The 22,582-nt window shown below is 37.8% G+C and overlaps 1 long non-coding RNA gene across 2 annotated transcripts; it reads right to left on the bottom strand.

Annotated features, from left to right (window-relative positions):
• Window positions 1-7,507: 7,507 nt before the first annotated feature.
• On the bottom strand, window positions 7,508-21,539 carry LOC308187588. Of its 2 annotated transcripts, XR_013944801.1 has the most exons (4): window positions 21,127-21,539; window positions 20,707-20,798; window positions 17,566-17,702; window positions 7,508-9,825 (listed from the first exon to the last, which is right to left on the bottom strand). It is a non-coding gene; the product is annotated as an uncharacterized lncRNA (long non-coding RNA). The 2 variants fall into 2 exon arrangements; XR_013944802.1 differs by lacking the exon at window positions 7,508-9,825 and having other exon boundaries at window positions 15,749-17,702.
• Between the last annotated feature and the right edge of the window lie 1,043 nt (window positions 21,540-22,582).

Here is a 22,582-nt window from a genome sequence, read left to right on the forward strand (position 1 = left end):
CATAATAATGGTGTATAATAGTCAGACACAAAGTGTCTTGAGTTAACTCAAGATAAAACTGTGGTGATCTGGAAGATTAGGAGCGTTTCTTAGAAATTTGACAACAGGGTAGTGTAATGCGTCATAAGTGCCAAAATCACCAGTGCATAGAAGACTGACCTGTCATATGAGTGAGGACTGACTACTTTTACTTGTGGTCTTCCCTGCAGTTCTATATAGGGACATTCTAATGTGTCTATATGTTCCCTATTACATGGAAGTCTGTCTCTTTCTACTTCTGGCTAATAAGAAAGACATGGTAGCAAAAGCAATCTTTTGTTCCATTTACTACAACAGGTCAGGTCTGCTTTGTTTTTAGTGACACTGTCTCCCCACCAAACAAGAATTAATGTGGATGAAAGTATTTCAAAACTACATCATGTGTCCCGAGAATTAAATTTCCGCTCAATAAGATGCTGCAATATAATGTCACACAATACAGTTCCTTATTCTCTACAGCCTTTCTTTTCTTCTGTTTCTACTGAAGAACAGGTTCAAATTAACACAAGTGAAGGTCCCAAGTCACCTGTTTCATGCAGTTACATCTTTCAGGAGAGAAACCTTTAAGCTAATTCAGTCTATGTGTGCACATGTAATTTGTGCAGTTTGCAAACATTAAGCTTGCACTTATGTTGAAAGCTTTTTTTTTTTCTTTCTTTCTTTCTTTTTTTTAAGCACAGATGTCGTTTTTGCTTCCTATTAATTTTGTTAGGTGATGTGTTGTGGTAATGAATCAATGACTAAGACTCTCCAAAGGCTTGATCTTAACCTTTATGTGATCAATACAAAAATGCTGGTAGAATATTTCAACCTTGTATCTTACAACAACTCTATTGTTCAAATGTCACCAAACTGCAAATGTTAAAGCTGCATTTAAGTTTACCTGTTGGAATATGCAGAGAGAGAGAGAGAGAGAGAAGGGTTGGGGGGGGGGGGGGGGAAATGCATGGTCTCTTTATTGCTTAGAGTACCATGGCTCTTTTCTGGCCAATGGTATGGTGTCAATGCTTGGCCAACTTGGATCTGGGACACAATAAAGTCTCCCATATCTCCTTATCTCAACAGAATTTACTTCTATTTCAAAGACAAAGAAAAATACTTCATGAGGTAGCTTTGAGGATTATTTCCACTAACAGGTATGGGCTGCCTTATTTAAAATACTAAGGCTTCATTTACCTTAACGCTGTCATGACTGAGATGCTCCTTCTTATCTGAAACATCTGCCCAGCACTGGCATATATAATATAGGATCTAGAGGAGGTCCCTGTTTTTATGAAGCAGCAGGTGGAGACCAGGTGAGATGTTCTACTGCATATAAAATGATACTAGTCACCAAGAGCATGAATTATTTCAAAAATCCAAATAGTCCATCCACAGACTGTGTGTTTTCTAAACTCATAGTAGTTGAAAATCTGAAACCACTTTTTTTTTTCCCCCAATAAATGGTACCAATTTAGACCACAGTTTTAAAACATAGCATTTGAAGATATAATTGAACAACCAGACCCTTCAGGCTTTTGTTAGCTGTCATTCATTGTTTTAACTTATTTTACTTCAGTATGGCATACTTTTTATTTAAAGGAAGCCATGGATTATTAAAATATATAAAAATAAAGGGAAGATATGTGTTTCATACAGTGACAATAACAGCTTTGTTCTGTTTTGTTCCCACCAAAAATTTCCCATTTGTTCCTGAGCCAAGGTAGTGTGTTTTGTTGTTGTTGTGCATTGTTTTTGTTTTTATTATTATTAATAACATGGAAGAAGGTGAGTTTACATCTGCATTTTAAAGTAGATTTTTTTGTTAGTAGGCCTGCCTAAAAACAAAACTCAACAAAACTTTTACAGCCCACTACAGTAGTCGCTAGTTCACAATCTGTAATGAAGGGAGCATAATGGAATTTTCCTGAACTTAATAGAATTTTTCCTAATGATTGAATTATCATTTGTATTTCATGTTTTAAGAAATAATTTTGTTCTTTGTAGAGTGCTCAATGTCATCTTTCCTTTTGTCACAAAGTAAATTAAATAGCTCAAAGGAGCTTTGTGCAGAAGTGTTTGCTCCTTTATTCTGTCCCAGAATGTTGGGAATACAGATAGCCTCGTTTCTTTGTAACAGCAAGTGTAATAGCTTTGACAAGAACATAAGAAGGATAGTTGGGAGCAAAGACAAAATGCAAATAATATGGCTAAGGGCCCGGTTAGAGAATAACTAGCACAAGTGTGAGCCACTATTAGCATGTCAAGCTTTGCTGAAGTCATTTCAAACTTCAAGATATTTATTTGCAGACTAATTCTGAAAAGTCTGAAAAATAAGATAAAATTGGGTTATTTGCTGCTACTTTTCTGATAATATGATGCACAAACCAGCTTCTTTCCTGCATTCATCAGAGATGAGTTCAAGATGCCTATCAGTAGAACTTACAAAATGAGTGTTTTTCCTAATTGGACTAGACACTAATAACTCATAATGTACAAATAAAAAATCTTTATGAAACTATTGTTGTTTCTGTTTGTTCTTCTTTACAACAACATGACAAGAAGCACAAAAATCTATGAGAGCGAGCCATGTGAGCTGCGTGATCCACAAATATGTAGGACTTAATTTAGGGACCTTAGTTCAGACTATTCAGAATTTACAAACCTCTTCTCAGCTGTCAGCTCGCTTTGGAGGTGCCTAAGCTGTCTAGCTAATTTTTTGTCAGTTAGAATTTCTATTGCCAGGCTTCTAATGTCCTGAAAAATATTGTGTCCCTAGACCACAGTGGGACTGACACAGTCAGATAAGCTAAGTAGTGAGTGGGTACCATTTGAAAATTTGTCGGACCAAGAACAGCACTAGTTCCACATCCAGAGCTTCTGACTATTCTTCATCTGCATCATGTATGGTTATGATTTCAACACAGGTGCCCTAAACCCTCAGTCAACTAGGATACCAGGTTCTTAAATAAATTTTATCTCTTTTTAGCCATATGAGAGATTTAATCATGGGAGTTCCATATGACAGATGAATGCTCAACATCCGTCCTTCTTGGGAGGTTTTGTGTGAAGCCTAATTGGATAGTTGTTTTTAATTTTAGTGTATCTGTGACAGCGAGTGCTGCTACAAGCAAAATAATTACCATGAAAATTGCTTTAAAACTGCAGTATGAACTTCAGATCAGAATGACTCAGTAATGTCAGGACTTAGCTAGGTGATCCCCCACAGCCTTAGCTCAAACTTGGGCTTACAAGTGAGTGTTATCACTAGATAAGATGATAAGACATTTTGGCTTGCCTACAGTCATAGGTAAACGGGAATATTGTGGAATGAGATTTGAAGGTATTCAAGCAACAGTGCAATGCCTTAGCCATAACTGAAAATGTTATATGAGTTTTAAAAACTTTTATGTTACTACCCATTATGGCCTTAAAGAAATCCAATAAGATGACATTTCTCTAAAGATCTGCTATACCTATAGGGCCCTTGTCTATACTAAATCGTGGGTCTTTCTTCAGTCAGTCAAAGTTTGAACTTCCTCCTCAAAAGTGTATCCAAACCATTTTTAAATTTCAGTGACAAATTTCCATTGAATTCACTGTATGTGGAAGAGGACTTGAACAAGTCATAACATTGTGGTAGTTTTACCTTGCTGGGCAGCTGAGCTCCACCACAACTGCTCTCTCACACCCCCTCCTCAAAGGAAAAGGGGGAGAAAATATGATGAAAAGGGCTCAAGGGTTGAGATAAGGACAGGGAGATCACTCAACAATTATCATCATGGGCAAATCAGACTCAGCGTAGGGAGATTAGTAAAATTTATTGCCTATTACTAACAAGCTAGAGAAGTGAGAAACAAAGAAAATAAAGACAACCTCCCCCCATCCACCCTCTTCTACCTCCTCCCCCTGAGCGGCATAGGGGAATGGGGAATGTGGGCTGTGGTCAGTCCCTGACGCTTCATCTCCGCCGCTCCTTCACAGTCACTCCCTGCCCCTGCTCCATGTGGGGTCCCTCCCACAGGATGCCGTCCTTCCCGAACTGAGCCTGCGGGGGCTGCCCACAGGCAGCAGCTCTTCAAGAACTGCTCCCATTTTGGGTCCATCCGTCAGGAGCAAACTGCTCCAGCACGGGTCCCCCACGGGCGGCAGCTCCCCCCAGACCCCCTGCTCCTGCGTGGGCTCCTCTCCACGGGCTGCAGCTCCGGCCCGGGGCCTGCTCCTGCGGGGGCTCTCCATGGGCCGCAGCCTCCTCCAGGCCACATCCACCTGCTCCACCGGGGGCTCCTCCACAGGCTGCAGCATGGAGATCTGCTCCGTGTGGGACCCATGGGCTGCAGGGGGACAGCCTGCTCCACCAGGGGCCTCTCCACAGGCCGCAGGGGAACTTGTGCTGCGTGCCTGGAGCACCTCCTGCCCTCCTTCTGCACTGGCCTTGGGGTCTGCTGGGCTGCTTCTCACTCCTTACTCCCAGCTGCTGTTGAGAAGCAGGTTTGTTTGTTTGTTTGTTTGTTTTTCTTCCCTTTCTTAAATCTGCTCTCACAGAGGTGCAAACAACATCACTTTTCGGCTAGGCTCTGGGCAGCAGTGGGTCCCTTTGGAGCCGGCTGAAACTGGCCCTTATCTAACATGGGGCAGCTTCTGGATTCTTCTCAGAGGCCACCCCTTCAGCCCCCCACTATCAAAACCTTGCCATGCAAACCCAATACAATCATCCAGAACATTGCAATTATTTAGGCATCTGAATATCATTGAAATCAGGAGGAGTCAGTTGCAGTGTGGCAGAACCACCTTTTAACAGTGACATTGATGCCAGAAGCCTTCACCCAGGGGATCTAAGTACTAGGGCTATATAAATATGTCCACATACCTTATTTTTTCCTAAACTATTAAAAAATCATACAGGAAGCTCCTAAGGAATCAAATTTTATAGTTTTTCCGTTTCATGTATTCAGTCCTGTCCAGAAAACAAACAAACAAACGAGGTCTCTTTACCTTTCTTGTTGTATTATCTTGTGGTAGAGATTCCACGTGATGGCTGGACTGGAACCTATCACAATAAATAAGTGCAATGGCCAGTACTGCTTTTCACTACAACCTAACTCACAGTTATGATGCCAGTCCCTCTGGCCAGTCCCAGGGCTTCGTGCAGCTGCAAAATTTGCATAGGCAGCGGTTTCACTAAGGAGGAAAGCAAAAAAGAACCAAACAGTGCTTTGTCTAAAATAAGAGCGCAGGCCACATTATAGCAGCACCAAAACCTACATTGCTGATAACATTGTCAGCACAGAAACAAATAATCATTCTGGGAGATATGACTTCATTTTCCTTTCCTAACCAGCTTCAAAGCAGGGAGAATAGCTTGGATATCTTCTCCCTCCTTATCTCTCATGACAGAAAGCTTTACAGGCATCTATGCTGTGCCTACTATCCCACAGACTTTGTCAGCATTGGTGAGACAGCGGAGGTGGAAGGTACACAGCCGAGTGTTGACAGCTCTGCTTGGCTGTGTTATTTTTCTTCATTTGTAATACCTGAGATGTCGCATTGATAAAACTTTCTTTTCACAGGACTACTCTACTTCCTGAGTTATACTGACTGCCCTTCAAAATCACGGCCTGAAGGAAAATTAGAAGTGTGCACTGGGCCTATTCTAAACATAACTATACCAGAAAGATGCCTCATGAAAACATCCTGTATGGTATCACACTGCCAAAAACAGGCCATCCTGCTCTAGATATAAACTCAGTGAAGCCTGGCTACATTTCAAGACTATAGAATTATGTTATTGCCCTCCTTTATGGTAAATCCTAGTTACTACAATCACAGCTCAGTGAGGTGTTCCACATTCTGTGATCCAAATGCTCAGAACCAATACTGTTCTATATTAAACTGTAATCTAAATTATAACTGCTTCAGAGATTGCTTCAGATTCTGATTACAGGTTGCACTACCAAAAATCAGTGATACAGGTGTTAAATTATCATGATAATGGTCTCCTGGTGCACAGAAACAGCCCAGAGTATATTTCAGCTACTGCTATATTTCCATAACACTCCAGAAGATCCTTTAGAATCAAAGTGTGCAAATTTTTCCTGTTTCCAGAAGCACAGGCAGCTGGTGACCTCCTCTCTCCTTGTGTTATTATACAGCATGCTAACCTTAGTGAGAATTACAAATAATTATCATAATAATTATATTTATTACACCAATGCAGATCTGCTTTGGAACTCATCAGGTAATATGAGTTACATTTAAAAATAAAGATTTGGGAATAAGCCAACAGAAAGAAAAAATATATATATGTGTGTGAAAGCCTTTTAATCAAAGTTTATACAGCTGCATTGAATATCCACTTCCAAACTAGTCACACTTGTTTTTTTTATATATATCAACAAGGTAAAAAGTGGATTTACTGAGAACTACTTTCCTGACCTATTTTAGACAATTACTGTGAGATGAATTGAATCCAGGAGTTTCTATTTCCTTCTAGTGACTACAAATGAAGTTGAAGGTGACAGCTCTGGATGCAGACATGTTCATTGGGCCAGATGAATCTCATCCAAACTGTCATCCTACCAGTACTTATAAGTAGTAGGCACCACTGCAGGGTCAATTCAGTGCAGGAGTAGTGAAAAAACAAAACAAACCGAAACAAAAACAACATAGTTGTGAAGTGCAGTGATGTGTAAAACACCACAAAATCAGGAGTATTTATTCTCCTCTGGAAGGTTTTAGTAGGAAGTGAAGGAGAGAGGTGAAGGCTTTTAGACTGATAAATCCATGTTAGTTAGCCTGCTCCATGGTGTTTCGGCTGGAGTGATTTCAACACCTGAATGAGCACCACCGGCTCTACAGAGCATTTCCATCACCAGTTCAGATGTGTCCTAAGACAGCTGTGCTTTATCTACACTGATAAGTTAAATGTCTCTGAGTCTATTTTCTGGCACTGAGGCAAATGGCATGGGACCACTCTGTTTTTTTAAGCTATTATCCATACTATTACGGTATTGCTTTCTAAACAGGCTGGCCCCATGCAAACAGCCTGTAATCCTTGGCCCACTCTAATTCTCCATCATGGTGAAAATACAGGGGACAGTGTCAACTGATCAAAATCATTCCAGACACTTTTTGTCAATCTGATAAGACTAACCTGATATTACCCCAACACGAGAGTTGGGGTCTTGAGGTAACTGACAGGACTCACTGCCCCTGCCCACAGCACAAGACCTTATTTCAGCCCCTGCCCCAGTGAGGCTGCAGCTGAGCCAGCACTGCAGCTCCTCAGCACCCTTCCTGATCATAGGCTCCACTGAGACAGACCCATCTACGGGCCCACATCCCGGCCAGGCTTCAGCCTGTCTCCATCTCCAGGGAGGTGCCCAGTGCCTGGGCCTAGGGCTGCACTGGTGCCCCCGGCTGCACTACTCCTGGCTGGGGCACTGGGACAGGCTCTGTCTGCCAGGCCCTGCCCTGACAGCCCCTGCATTCTGCAAGATGGACATAAAATTGTTGCTGCCTGCGGAAGTGTTTATCCAGTTTAAGCTTATTTTCACTGAGGTCATTTCAGTCTATTGAAATAGCTCACAATACATAAAGCAAAACAGACTCAACAAGGGAAAGAAAGAAGATTAGGCAGAAAGAAAAGAAAAGGATTACTTAAAGAGGATGTTCGGTGGTGAGGAGGAAGCTCTGAATGTAGTAAACTGTGAGGTTTGATTTGCAACACAGCACACACCACTCATGTATCACACATGTAGATGTACAGATATTATTAGCAGCATTAGCCTACTGGCCATTAATACTTTCTGACCTCACAGGACACTCAACACTAGAATTTCTAATTCAGTTCTTTTCAGAATAATAAGCAAAGTAATTGAAACTTTAATTAAAGAACATCAAAGTACATCTTTCCTTCTAATAGGCAGCACCTGCAACACATGAAAATGATTTGTTAGGATTGCTAGATCTTTCTAATGTTACACAGGCAACTGAGTGCACCCATATGCCCATTTGATGTGTCTCCTGATGAACAAATACACAGTATTTGCAAGATGATTCATTCATGAAAAAGGAGGGAAAATGACTCATCCCTTGAAAAAAAAAAAAGTATTGTTTATGATATTCAATAGTGCATTATAAACATTAGTTAATGATCTCAGAAGAGATCTACACCAGTGTTGGACAAGATAATTAAGACTGCAAATTTAATGGTTTTGGTCATCAGAATATTTAACATGAAACCATTTGGTAAAAAATACTTCAATGACATATAAGGATAATACTTTATCTTGAGCTAAATGCCATAAATTCTCTTCTTCCATTTCTATGAGTATATGGCTCTGCCACAGAATGCTAAATTATTGCAGATAGTTTTTCATACCTGCAGAAACAAAATACAGTATTCACCATTCTTATTCTGTTAGGAAGAAAACTGTTGGGTTTATTCCAGGTTTCTAGATCTATATCTACCTAGCGACATAAAATACACCTTTTGGAAACAACTGTTATAGTATATTTCCTCAGATTGCATACAGCGTAAAGGCCTGGTTACTGTTAAGGATATTTCACATTTGTAATACTTTGAAAGCAGAGAAACTCCCATGACAGAGAAGACAAATGGGAACAATAGCGTGTTGCAACTTACACAGCACCTACCATCCAATGCACCTACGGGCCATTAAAAACCATAATTAAACCTTCTTAAAAGTTCCTATGAAGTAAATAGTTTTATTATTCCTGTTTTACAAATAAGCAAACTGAGGCACAAAAAATAGCAATTAACTTGCTTAATGCCACAGACAAATTAGTGCAACAAATCAATACAGACTTCTAGTTTGAATTCATGAGTTTGAATCCTATTTCAATACTTTCACCAATAAATCCTACATGATTTCTTTCATTAAATTGGATTTTGCATTATTATTATTACTATTGTTGTTGTTGTTGATGGTTTTTTTTTTTAGAGGGAAAGGAAAGTTTTCTCAATTAGAAATGAAAAATTCTCCAGAGAACCAATAACAATAAAATAGAAGTTTAGAAACAGGACTGAAGACCCTGAAGCTATTTCCAACGAAGAATTCCAGCATACTGCTTGTTACATCCTGTAATAAATTACCAGCATGACATACTGTGATAAGAGCCAGAGTTTATAACCTAATTTCCATTTTTCAAAATATTTTTGTAGGTCATCCAGCAAATGGTTGAAAGCTAAGTTAACAATTCTTATAGGTCAGTACTGTTCAGCAAGGAGAGAAAAAGATAGAAATGGAACAAGAAAAACATTTACAGTCTCTGATTTCTCACCTTCAGGGAAGGAGGATGGTGGCCAGAAGCACTTCTGAGAAAAGAGGTGATCTGCTACACAATGTTCTGTGAACCCTGGTTTGCAGTGAATATGAAAGATTAGAAACTGATCCTCTAGATCAACTGTGACTCAGTAGCTACAACAACCCTGTGGTCTGCTGCTTTGTGGAATCAGCTAGTTCACTCTTCCAAGGACAGACATTGGACTTGGTTGAAATGTTAGACTAAGTTCTGCTTTAAAATTTTGTGGAAAGTGCAGCACAAGCAGACATAATGCAAGCAGGCACTGTACAAGCTCTCAGCCTGCCAATGTGGCTCATCACAGATTTCTAAGGCCCTTTCTGTTCCAGCTGTTCTCTTCAGAATAGATTGTCAAACATTCTTGATTGCACCAAAGGAAAACAAAATTTTAAGTACCAAATCTTTACGTGGTTTCTTTCTGGTGACCTTTAGATGCCGCTTCCTCAAAGTCTTAGCAGTGATGTTCATCAAACCATTACCCTGTAATCACATGGAGATATACTGTTTGTAACAAGCGTTCTAAGTTTATATTTGAAATACAGACAACAATGCAACTTTTCTTTGCAAGGCCTTCTGCTATCTCAGAGTACAAGCTACGTATAGCAAAACCAATGTCAATCACAATAAGGTAAAAGAAATATTAGAATACACAATGTATTAAGATTCAGAAAAGACTAATAATCTAAACTGTCTGCATTAAAAAAAAAATACAAGAAGAGAATGCTGTGGCCAAAAATTAGTTCATGGTTGAACTAATGCTTATTGATTTACTTCTGACCCATTTCTTTTATTAATATGTTGGACCCATCCATTTTTTTTTAATTATTTATTTTTAATAGGGGCCTAGATAAGGGTGCTTTGTATTATATTTTTAGTAGTTTATTATAGTGAAAATCTTTTTTATATTTCCTTTATGAGGATTCACATCACTATTATATCTTAACTTGCTGCATTTATGAATTAAAAATTAACTCATGCTGCATGGTATACATAGGAAGAATCTTTATGTAGAAGTCTTTTTTAAAAGTTCTGGCTTATGTGCTTCTGTGTTGGATATTTATCAGTCAGTTTACAGTTTTTCTGTATTTGAAAATGTTAATATTGCATGGTTTCTGGCTCACCATCTCCAAGAATAGTATGTTACATGTCAAATAGTCTGCAAGAATAATATAGGAATTTACTACCAATGTCAACAAATAGTGCCTAGATCCAACACTAATGTATTCTTAGGGTCATGAATGTCAGAGCTAGAGAACAAAGAGTCTTCTATTCTGTGAAGGAAACGCTTTTAAGTATATCTGTGTGGGTTTTGTTTTATTTTATGTATATTTTTACATAATTAAGAGAAACAAAGCAGCTCAAAATCCTGAATATTATATAATGCTAATTAAAATTAACAAGATAACAAATTAACAATTCAAAACCATTGCTATGTTTCTGACTGGTTGGTGTTGTCCCTGTAATTAATACCATGTCATGTTTTAATGCTTCATGTATCCAACTACTGTGCCAAGTAGTCTTCATCTATTCAACCACCTCCCCCAGGAGTTAACAATTTTAGTTTCAGCCTATTTTGAATAATAGTGTTCATATTCTGAATTCAAAGGGCATTTTGTTCTTGCTTTGAGTATTATATGAGCTTTTTTTTTTTTTTTTAAACAAAACAGAAGGACAACTAGTGACTTGACAGAAATTCTATGAATTTGGAAAACCTCTAACACTATTTTCTAAATTATCGGGCTAAAATTATTTGGAAATTAGCAAGTGTTGTGGTCAGAGACATTAGTATTTGCAGCCATGCGTGGATGACTGAGAACAGTGTTTCAACAGCTAGTAAGTCTGACCTTCCTCTGGACGTAGAATATAAACCCGTTTTACATAAAGCGGTGGAATCTTTGTCTGTCCATAAAGCCGCATGAGAAGGTAAGTATTCAAAAGCATAAGCACTAAAGGTGAAAAAATAATGCAACAGTATATAGATATCCAAGAAGCATCACAAGACAGAAGAAATGGGAATTTGAGCAGAGAGGCTGCAGAGGGTAATGTGGAACTAAGATCATATCATTATACTAATGAATTGAATGTAATCTTAATATGAAAGCTTCTGAATATAGTTCCCAGCAGAAGAGACAATTCTGACATTCATTATACTTGTGTAGATGTAAAAGTATGTTTCAATGGGACAATGCAAAATACTACCCATTCTCAATTGCGAAACCTCTGTTTAACAGTGATTTCAAACAGCATATATTATTTTAGCCAAGCTTCTAAGATTGAATTTAACATATGAATAACACATTAAATATATTTGTATATCTACTTATCACAGACTCCAGTGTTAACCACAAAGACATTTTCAGGCTGTTACATACTAACAAAAAACATTTTCATTTCTGTAGGCACAACACATATGCAAGCTCTCAGACATACTCACTACACTTCTTTCTGCAGCATGGCCAAGTCTTGAATTTTTTTGGAAATATTTCAGTGTTTTTGCTTCTGGAAGGTTGTATGATGAAACTGATACAAACTATGGAAGCTGTTATCACCAGGTTGACACAGTTCCAGTCTACATTGGTAAAGCTATGCAGCCTTCACTAAGTTACACAACCTGGGAAAAAAGCACCATCCCACCCTGCTCGATCTGGGTGATGAGTGGATTTTCATGGGGGAGGAAGTCCCTTTAGACATGTTCATTAGCCCTGAAAATGGGTACTACATTGTCAGGTTCTCATAACTTCAGTGCTGCGGTTCTCCCTCTCAAAAATAAAAATAAATAAAAATAAAAATAAAAATAAAAAGTAGATTGCATTGTTGATTCAACAGTGGAAAGGGAGTTCATGATATAGCAAGCAATATCAAACTGAGTAACAGCACAGTTTGTCTCGTTGTGCTTTAGAAAGTTCAAGATAAAAGAAAAAATCACCTGGAGGAAGGGGACAGGTAGATATACAAGAGGAAGAAAGACAGCTGAGGGGAAAGAGACAGTAGAACAAGGACACCCAGAGGGAGAGTCTGGTCCACATGCTTCTAGGTATCATACTGATGTGAAATATCAAAGTAGACTTCCCTTTATACACTACTGCAGCATGTCTCCCAGTATTTCTGGCTTTTATGGTGGCACTGTCAGGTTGGAAAGAATGTTAGGATGTATATGTCAATTTATAGTTATCTCTGTGAGTGCATGTGAATGTATGCATGTAGAAATCTCTCTCTCCCCCACACACCCTTTTTCCTGTGTCTAAATATATATGTACTTATCTGTGCATGCATCGTCAGTTTTCTCACAGCTTCTGCAGAGAACAGTTCCCAATATGAGAGGTGTCTTAGAGATTAGAAAGGCACCTATCTCACTTAGTGAGTGAAGCTAGATGACTAGTTTTAACTAAAAACCTAACCATTTCAATAGTTCAAGTTAGCTGTTGGCAAGTATGCAGAGCTCGTACTCCTAACTAGACAAAAATGTAAATCAGTCATTATTTAACAGATTATGATTAAACATGTCATGAAAAAAAGGTTCTGCATTTCTGCTCAATAGATAGGAATAAATACTATGGATTAATGAATTTGCACTGGCGTATAAAATAAACCAGAAGCAGAAGTTTCTTACGTTCTTATACTGTTGTTCACAAATTTATTTTTGTTGCATTAAAAGTTTTTTTTTAATTAAAGTGTAAGATCAGTCATAATCTCTTTAGAATTAGTTACTGAAAATAAGATTAATTTCCAGTATAGCTATTTTTTCCCACTTCTAAGCTTTTGCAGTAAAGCTTTTTTTTTCTTTTTTTTCCCCTATTTTTGAATATAATACAGAAGTCTAAGTACATCTCTTCCAAAATACAAATAAAGAAATGAACCCGCAAAGAAGTCATTGTATCATAGGAAGAAGTTCAGACTGTGGTTGAAACTGGACTGTGATAAAATTGCTATCAGTTCTTCTATACAATGCACCTGATTTTCTGATGATGGCCATATTAGAAATCAGCTGTCAATTGCTACAGATTTTCTAATGTGGACATGCATAAATTGTAGTTTAAAAGAAATTAAAAATATGGAAACTGAGCAGAGAGAACAAGGTAAAACTTCCTGCTTGAACTGACCATTGCTACTACCATATATATATATATATATATATATATATATATATATAAAACAAAACAAAACAAAAAAATCACACCCTGATAGCAGGTATCCTGCCTCCTGTTCTTTTTATCAAGTCTATTTTAGGTACCTTTATAAGGGAGCTCTACAGAGAGCTGTGCCCTTTCCTGAGCACTGAGAAGGATGAAAAGAAGTGATAGGTTTTTACTAGCTTGACACAGAAAACCTCAAAGAACACAAGAAAGAAAGAAAGAAAGAAAGAAAGAAAGAAAGAAAGAAAAAGAGAGAGAGAGAGAGAGAGAGAAAGAATGAAAGGAATGAAAGAAAGATGCACATGCTGCACATAAAGAGTCCTCCAGAAAGTCTTGGAAATACTAAAAGTTCACAGTGATTTTAACCTGATGCTTACTGGATAATGTCCAGCAATTTACAGCATAATACAATAGAAAGGACAGCATATTTCTAAGATTCACACATCTGCATTAGAATTAAAGAATTAATACTTTTGTATCAAAATATGATACAAATAAGACAAGACGCCCTGCCTATAGCATGTAACTAAGTGTGATGTAGTATATACTTGCAAACCAACAATACAGCCCCATTACAATCCTGGGCCATTATACTATAAAGCTACAATAATGAAAGGTGAAGAACGGATGAAGTAAAGTCAGAGATGCAAAAAACAAAGGAGTGAATGATGGCTTATGATACCTGTACATCAACTGGTAGTGTCTAGTTAGAAAAGTGAATGTCACACCATCACAGAAACAACATTTTGCTTTAGATTTAAATGTAATTCTTTTAAATTAGTTAATTTTTAATAGTTCACCTTAAAAAAAATAGAGAGCTAAAATAAGTGCATTATGCAAAGCCATAGAGAGATCAAAACAAAATGGAAGTTGTTTATATAACAACTACAGCAAAATTGACAATGCATGTTGAGTCAAATGTAGCAGAGCAAGAGACAATTCTTTTGTGTGTGCAGAGAGGCTTGAAAAAATTTTTGAGTTAAATGTTCAAGCATTTACAAAACAACAAATGAATCAAGATTTTAGAAATGTCTGAAGCTATTATTCTCAGTTCTGCCCCTCAAATTACCCCAAATCTTCTCTGTTCCATATATGCGCATCACTGCCCTGCACATTGATAGGGACAAAAATAGCTTAGTTTCCTACCTTTTCTTCTTCCCATCTTTTATTATTATTATAGTTTATTTATTTATTTATTTATTTATTTTACCTTTAGTCTTTCTAACCTTACTGCAACAAGATAGGGGAAACTTAAGCCCGAAGAAAATTGAGAACTGAGGTTTCCACAGAAAAATTAATTCTTCCCTTTCCTGCTTATTATTAACTGCACTTTCTGTCATGTGCTTACCAGCTATTAGACAACTAAAAATCAGTTTTGTGGCTCTTGGTATTTGCTTATCCTTTCTGTTTGTCAGAGGCACTAACTTTTTTCCATATCTTATTTTTCTGCAGGATAAGAAACATAGGAGACCAAATGCTGCATCCAAAGTCACAATAACTTAAGTAAAGAATCACTACTAGAACTTGTGGATAGTCATTTTATAAATGGGGATTCACTATATAACATTGCAGAAATGTGTTCTGTGGCAAATCTCTCTGTATATTCTTACATTAAATATGCCAGTTGTTAGGAGAGCTTTTCAAAATGCTATAGATAAAAATATAGCATTGAAAATGCTTTTCTTAAAGATAAGAACAAAGCAAAGCAAAACAAAACAAAACACCAACTAGTCATGTAAAGCTACTTTTGCCTAGAGTTTTATTTTTATTGTACTGTTAAAAAACTCCCAGGAAGAGATTTATATCAGCTCTACTTGAGACTTAAGCATACTAGTATTCTATACTACCAATAAAAGAAAATCCATTGATCTATTCACACCAATATACAATACAAAAGGAAAAAGTAATTGTGACAATAAAAATACTATATCTTCATGACAAAAAAAAATCACATGTAGAATAAGATTGTTTTTGTCCCTTACAAGACTATTCTAGAATCAAGTACAGTTGATTAGTTATTTTTGTTTTTGATGGCAGTCTTCTGAGCAAATCCTGTGTAATGGTCCCAAAGGACTGCTTTTCTTTCGTCCCACCTATCACCTGGCAATCCATGACCTTGATGTGAACTCCTTCTCAATGTTGTGGGGTAGAAAGAAGACATATAGGAGCTGACTTGTGATGTCAGAGACCCCCCCCCCCCCCCCCCCCCCCCCCCCCGGAGACTCCCCAGTTATCTGTCAACAGATACTGACAGTTTCTTTTCCCTTCATGTGACAAGAGTGCTAGGGACATAGAGAATCTGTATTTATACTAATAAGAGTTCAAGCATTGTAGAAACTGCTATTTAATCTAATCTTAATTTGCTTTCTAAATATTTTGAACTTTCTTATGTTTTAGTCAATTTATCTGAGCTTAAACCTAAGCTTGCAGAAATTTTGCATATACACATTTGCCCCAGTAAAGAAATACTCCTCCTCACCACTCCAAGGAAAGGTTCAAGAAAAAGCCTGTACTAAGTATCTAAATCCAACATATTCTTTATCACTGACATAAGGACATTCACAATGAACCATCTAAGCACAAAAAGTGTATGACTGCTGGTAGACATGGCAAACCTGTAGATTTGTTGATCAAAACCCTGGTCATTTATTACTGTGAAAGGATGGGGGTGTTGAGAAAAGCATGATAGACATAAATACAACTTGCCCATTCTTATGACAGACTGATTCAGAGAAAACCTTGTGAGGGGAATCTTGCAGAGATCCCCATCTCCAGCACAGCCATCTGTTCTTCTATTTATTTACAGCTATTTCTGTGTTGCTTACTACAGTGTAATTTCTGAGCCCATTATTTTATCAATAGCAAGAGTCTTCACATTCTCCCAACATGTGGACTGTATTTTCACAAGGTGATTGTCTCATGGACACTTTCCCTAGCTGTGATCGACAACAACCCCAGTGCAACTGCAGAAATTGCTTAGAGGGATTAAAGCATGTTAACCAAGCTCAAATGCAATTTAGTTATAATAAGTGTTTTGTCCTTATGGAACAAGTTAGTCATACTGTCTGATTCTGTTTATTGTTTAATCTCTCACTTCCATCTGCTCTATTTCCTTCCCTTTCCTTGCTCCCCATATCCTGAATCTTCATCATCTAATCTCTGTTTGCTCCTTCACTTTATCAACATCTTTTTGTTTCTATTTTCTTTTTCCCTCTTTGTTTCCAGCAGTGGAAGAAAAATGCTTGCTTCTTATTCCTGTTAACTGTTCTGTCATTCCTGTACTTCTAAAAAATAAGCTACCTGAATACATGAGAGGACAAAAAAAAAAAAAAAAAAAAAAAAAGGCAAAGGCCATGCAGCTCTCTGGATAAATATGCTTTAGAACACATTTTATCTGAGTGTTTATTTAAAGATATTTTAGCATGTTATTAGGGAAACAAAGCCGTCAAGCCTACATTTTCATTACTCTTGGTGATTTCATATCTGCAGGGATTCAGAATGTTCAGACTACAGGTAAGTACCATGGCAATTTTATCTATATAACTAAGTAACTCAAGGAATACATAGTAATGATTCTCTTACAGTTGAAAATGAACTTTTCCTGAGGAAAAATCAGAGTAGTGCTCTAGCTCAGTTGCTCTGCAGGAACTAATCTCTCTTCACTGGTACAGTAGGGAGCCTTGTCAGATTAGCTCCCTAAACTAGACACAAGGTTCATGAAACTGGTTCTGCTCAAGGCATGAATGAGCTCATGGGATCAAGCCCTGGAGCTATAGGTTGTGCATTGTATGAGAACAGAGGTGTGAAAGCACACTGACATGTCCTTCCACCCTAAGAAAGGAGTTAGCACTTAAACTCACAGACCATTAAAATGAAGTGAGCTCACAGGATTTCATAAAGCAGTACAGAGCTGTGCTTCATCAAAACTCCCCAGTAATTTTGCTCTGGATTTTTCAAAAGTTGGTCATGGTAAAAGAAATTTAAACTAAGCAGATCTCATGCAAACCCATTTCAGGAGATTACTAAGCAGCAGGCAGAGCAGTGATACATCTGCAGTGAGAATGATGAAGAATTTCTTGATGCATACTCAACCCAGCTGTGTGGTACATGTAGATAGAGCAGGCCTGATGCATTTTCATCATTTCATTCATTCTTCATGAAGGTTGGGCAAACCATAGCCTTGCGACCTGTTCCCATGTGTTCAAGCCTTAAGCAACACTCATCCTGTAAACATTCAGATTAAAAATAATAATTATTATAATAATGTAATTAAAGTCTCAATTATATCTTATGGACAAATAAAGAAAATAAAAGTTAAAGAAGCAGTTATGTATATATCAATATTTGCAGAATCTTTGTACTGAACAGTTAGAAAGGCTTCATTTATGACTACAGATATGCTCATAATGACAAGCTTCTATTTAAAGACTATATTTCTGTTTGGAAATGCTGAATGATCTCCAGTATTCATATGGCCCTTTTCTGTCTAATTTAATTGTATGTGGTAGCCAGATAACAATATGTTGTTGATCATTTTCACACACATACAAGTGCTTTTCCATATTCACTGTATACCAGGTCACTTGAAAACATTCCCACTCATTTGTAATACAATATTATTTGTAATGCAATATTACCATGTTCTGGAAATTATCTATACAATGACTATATCATATGACTGTATGAGTTGTTGAATATAAATTTGTACTTAATTACACCTATGCCACTCCAGTCAAAGAATCTCCATCTGGGTCTGGTTGATTTTTTTGACCAGCCTCTATACCCATACCAAAATCAGTTGTAAGGACAAGGATGCTATTAGAGGAAAGATGCCTTTTATGGCATCAGACGCATATACATCTCTGAGGCAGCTGTGAAAACTACTACATGAACTGCTATTGTGTTCAACAGAGGTAAATCCACAGATTTGTCCACCGAGTAGTAACTAGAATGAATATAGTGAAAACCTATTATATGTACACCAAGAGGTGTACAGGTATGTAAGACAAGATAACAACTATAATTTCTCACTGACAAAATATTTTGTATAATAACAGAAACTTCTTAAATTTCCTGTAGGGAGGGGAGGGGTGGGGAAGGAGTATGATTTGTAGATTTGTTCACAAATTAGGAAAATTTTATCCAGAGAAACACTCTCATCCCTCTGTAACATTCAGTGCTTAATCTACTTATTCTTGGATGGATATCAATAAGTTACATTTTTCTACTCTTTTCCAGAAATTAATGTTTTTGTTGTTGTTGCTGGTTTTGTCTTTTTTTTTTTTTTTTCTGTTATTGTTTGTATCTAGGACTAAGAGTTGGAGATCTCATCTTTTGTGTTTATTCTGATAAGAGCATATTCACAAGCTGTCACTTAACGAGTCTGGGATAATTATCTAAAGGGAGAAGAGCAGTTCAGGACTCTCTGAGAACTCCTGTCAGACAAATGTGCTCCTCAGGAAGGGGGCAGTCTGTCAGCATCATTTGTCAAGTAAGGAAGGCTAAGCCATGCTAGATCGTATTTACATAACAGCTGTATAATAGTTTGTAGTTTGGCACATTTTGGTCAAAAAAATCACTAAATTTTAGAGTTGGGGATGAATAAAGTAGTGTTCCTTCCCAGAATGTGGTGACACATGCCACACTACCTGTGGCATTGAGATGAGGCAAAGCAAAGAAAAGAATGAACGTCCCCATTCAGGAAGAGTGGTAAGGTCTTAGTTCTGGTTCAATATGCCATGACTCCTCTCCAAGGTGCATTTCATTAGCTTCTTTCAAATAAATACAGAAACTGAAGCAAGGTATCTTGCAGTGCAGCTATTATAATAAATTGTGCTGAAAAATGTGGGCTGGCTATCTGAGCAATAATGATGACAGCATGGAGGCAGTTATGACAATAAATACTTGACAACAAACAAAAATCAGGAGCCTAGACCAGGCCCTACATCAGTAGCATCCATATAGAACATCAACTTTCTTCATATATGCATAGACATATCCTTTCCCCAAGCCTCTGGAAAGTGTACTCATAGAAAGAACAGATGAATGCACCCAAGAGCTGAACAATGTCTTCATGACCTGGATACTCAACAGAGAATGAGATCTCACCATCAGGAAAGATCAGCTGATCTTGTTCAACAAACTCAGTGTTCTCAATAGCTGTGTTGTTGCCAAGATAGATCACAGGTGATAGCCTTTTCTACTGTCAATTTCTATTCATCTTTTCAAAATTTGCTTTTCTTCTACTATATATCCCTTTGCTTCTTAGAAAAGTTTATTTCTGAATACATGACTGTCATCTCTTGTGAATAAAGAAATAGTTTCCCTCCTGAAAAAGCAAACAAAGAAACAACAACAAAACCCACAAAATGCTACTTTATCTTCTTACTTTTCTCAGTGAAGACTGGGGCTGTTATTACTGAAGGTTTTTTTTTCTAGTATAAGTTCCTGGAAACAGGCTTTTCTAGTGTTGTAGAACATCTGGCAGAATTGTTGAAACATTTAATTTTTCATTTTTTTCCCTTAATTTGTATAGTGTTACCTTCACTGTTTCTTGTTATGAATTTCTCTGCTACTTTAAAGAAACTCTTGACACTATATTGTCTGCTTGTGATGGTATTTATAAAGAATGCTCCTGCTGCTCTTCAACTGGTGATACACATATTTCACATACAGGATGATCTTTCAGAGTGAAGGGTTTAGGGCAGATTTCATGGTCATTCGCAATTTAAATTACAGAGTGCTGTTATGAAGTGTCAATCTACAATAACTAGATGAGGGAGCTCAAGGCCAACACAGATCCAGCTGCTTTTCCACATACATTTGCTGCTGCAGTAAAGGTGGACTTTAGATTTCCCCACTTAACAGCTGCTTCTTCTTACTTCCTTGATGCTATTTGCCATTCTTTCTGTCATGTCAATACCACTTTTTGTGGTATTGCAATATAATTTGAGCCAATTTAATAACTTTGATTTAAAAAAGGAGAGATATTAGCACAGATATAATGAGTAATTGGAAGAAGACAGATCTCAGACTAGTTAAATTCCCAAAGTAATATGATGTTGGGTGACACCCTGATGCAGATTCCTGTTCCAGCACTGAAGGTTCCAGAATCACACTGACAACTGAACACTGAAAATTTTCCTGGGAGTAACTTTAGCAATGAAGGTACAAAAAGAGCAAAGTACACTATTAAAGATTGTATTATGTGCTATTGTGGTAGGCTTACCTTGGCTGGCTGCCAGATACCCATCTAGCTGCTCTCTCGCCTCCCTTCTTCAACAAGACAGTAGCAGAAAATAAGATGAAAAAGCTTCTGAGCTGAGATAAGGACAGGGAAATCATTTACCAATTACCATCACAAGCAAACAGATTTGACTTGGGGAAAATTAATTTAATTATTGGCAGTTAAGAAAAAGGGTGGTAAGAAGCAACACCTAAAACACCTATTGCTCCCACTTTTCCCAGGCTCAAACACAATGATTCATTCCCAAATTCTCTACCTCCTCCCTGCCAAATGGTACAGGGAGGAAGGGGAATAGGAGTTTTTGTCAGTTACTCTCTGCAAATCCTTCCTTCTCACACATTTTCCCTGTACCAGTGTGGTCTCTCCATGGGCTGCAGCTTCCTTCAGGATATGTATATCCACCTGCTCCTGTGTGGGGTCCTCCACTGGCTGCAGCATGGAGATCTGCTCTGGCATGATACTCTCCACAGGCTGCAGAGAGACAACCCACTTTACTAGGATCTGTACCACAGGCTGCAGGAGAATCTCTGCTCTGGTGCCTGGAGCACCTTCTCCCCCTACTTGTTCTCTGACCTTGCTGCCTGCAGGGCTGTTTCTCACATGCCTTTTTTTTTTTTTTTTTTTTTTTTTCCCCTCAGTCCTCACTGCAGTTTTGCTCTTTCTCAACTCCATTTCCCCAAGGCACCGCCATCTTAGCTGCTGGGCCCACCCATGCCCTGCAGTAGAGCTGTTGGAGCTGGCAGGAACCGCCTCTGTTTGGCACAGGGTGGCCCTGAAGCCCCCAGCCACTACCAAAACCTTGCTATGTACACACAATACAGATATCCATAAGTTAGTGGAATTGGGGGTGGGAGGGCCACTTTTTTTTTTGGGGGGGGGGGGGGGGGGGGGGAAGTGGGGAGGGATTTTCTGTGTTATTGCATGTAGATAGTTAGCAATATACTGTAAAAATGCTTAAAAAAGTGAATAGAGAATAAGTATCCGATAAATTCAGAGGCCTGGACTTGTTTCATATGTGTTTTTCACCCCATCTTGTCCGTAATGCCAGACATTTTGTTTCCTGTGCAATGGTAATACATCATTAATTCCTCATAAATAGGATTTCTTTCCTCACTGCAAGCTCTAATAGGCTTTCTGCACAACAGTTGTAGCCTCTGTCCTATTTAATACTAGCTCCTATTGTGTTGGTGGGTATGGGTCCCAGAGTGTCACTGCATAATCTGTGCTCTAACAGTTATCAGGAAGTAATCAGTAAGATTAAAAAATTTGGCTTTTGCAAGTACATTTTGCCCATTGATAGCAATGGGTGTAGTTAGTTTAATGCAATCATAAGGCAGGAGGAATAAGTATTGTCACATTTCCTCTGGACTTTATAAGACAAGTTGTGTTTCAATTATTTACATTAGTATACATTTAACCTCTTTCCATTATTAAGCTCCAGACATTGTACCTCTTCAAATCACCTGAGGTAAGTTGAAGACTTTATCTAAGGGACAGCCGGAAAATGGCTGTGAGCTGTCATTTTGATTTTCCTAATTTTCTAGACTAGAAATATCAGCCTCAGCTCTGCAAAAACATATTATTCTTTCTCTCTACCTTTAATGTTTTGCATTTCCAATTCATTCTACCATAAAAATACATTTTGCATTACACAGCTCTTATTTTCACCTTTATGGATCGATTAGGTTGTGTTTCTTCTGTGTTCCCAGACAAGTGCCAGTAAAGTAATTTCCAAGTGAACACGGCAGTTAAGAGTGCTTGGCATTTTCCCCAAGTGTAGCTAAAAAGGAAAAGACACAGAGGACCTTAGCAGTGATGAAGCTGGGTTAAATCTGATCTGCCTACAATGAAGTATTTT

Source organism: Anser brachyrhynchus (assembly GCF_964034855.1).
Source record: "Anser brachyrhynchus genome assembly, chromosome: 1".
Classification (NCBI taxonomy): Eukaryota; Metazoa; Chordata; class Aves; order Anseriformes; family Anatidae; genus Anser; species Anser brachyrhynchus.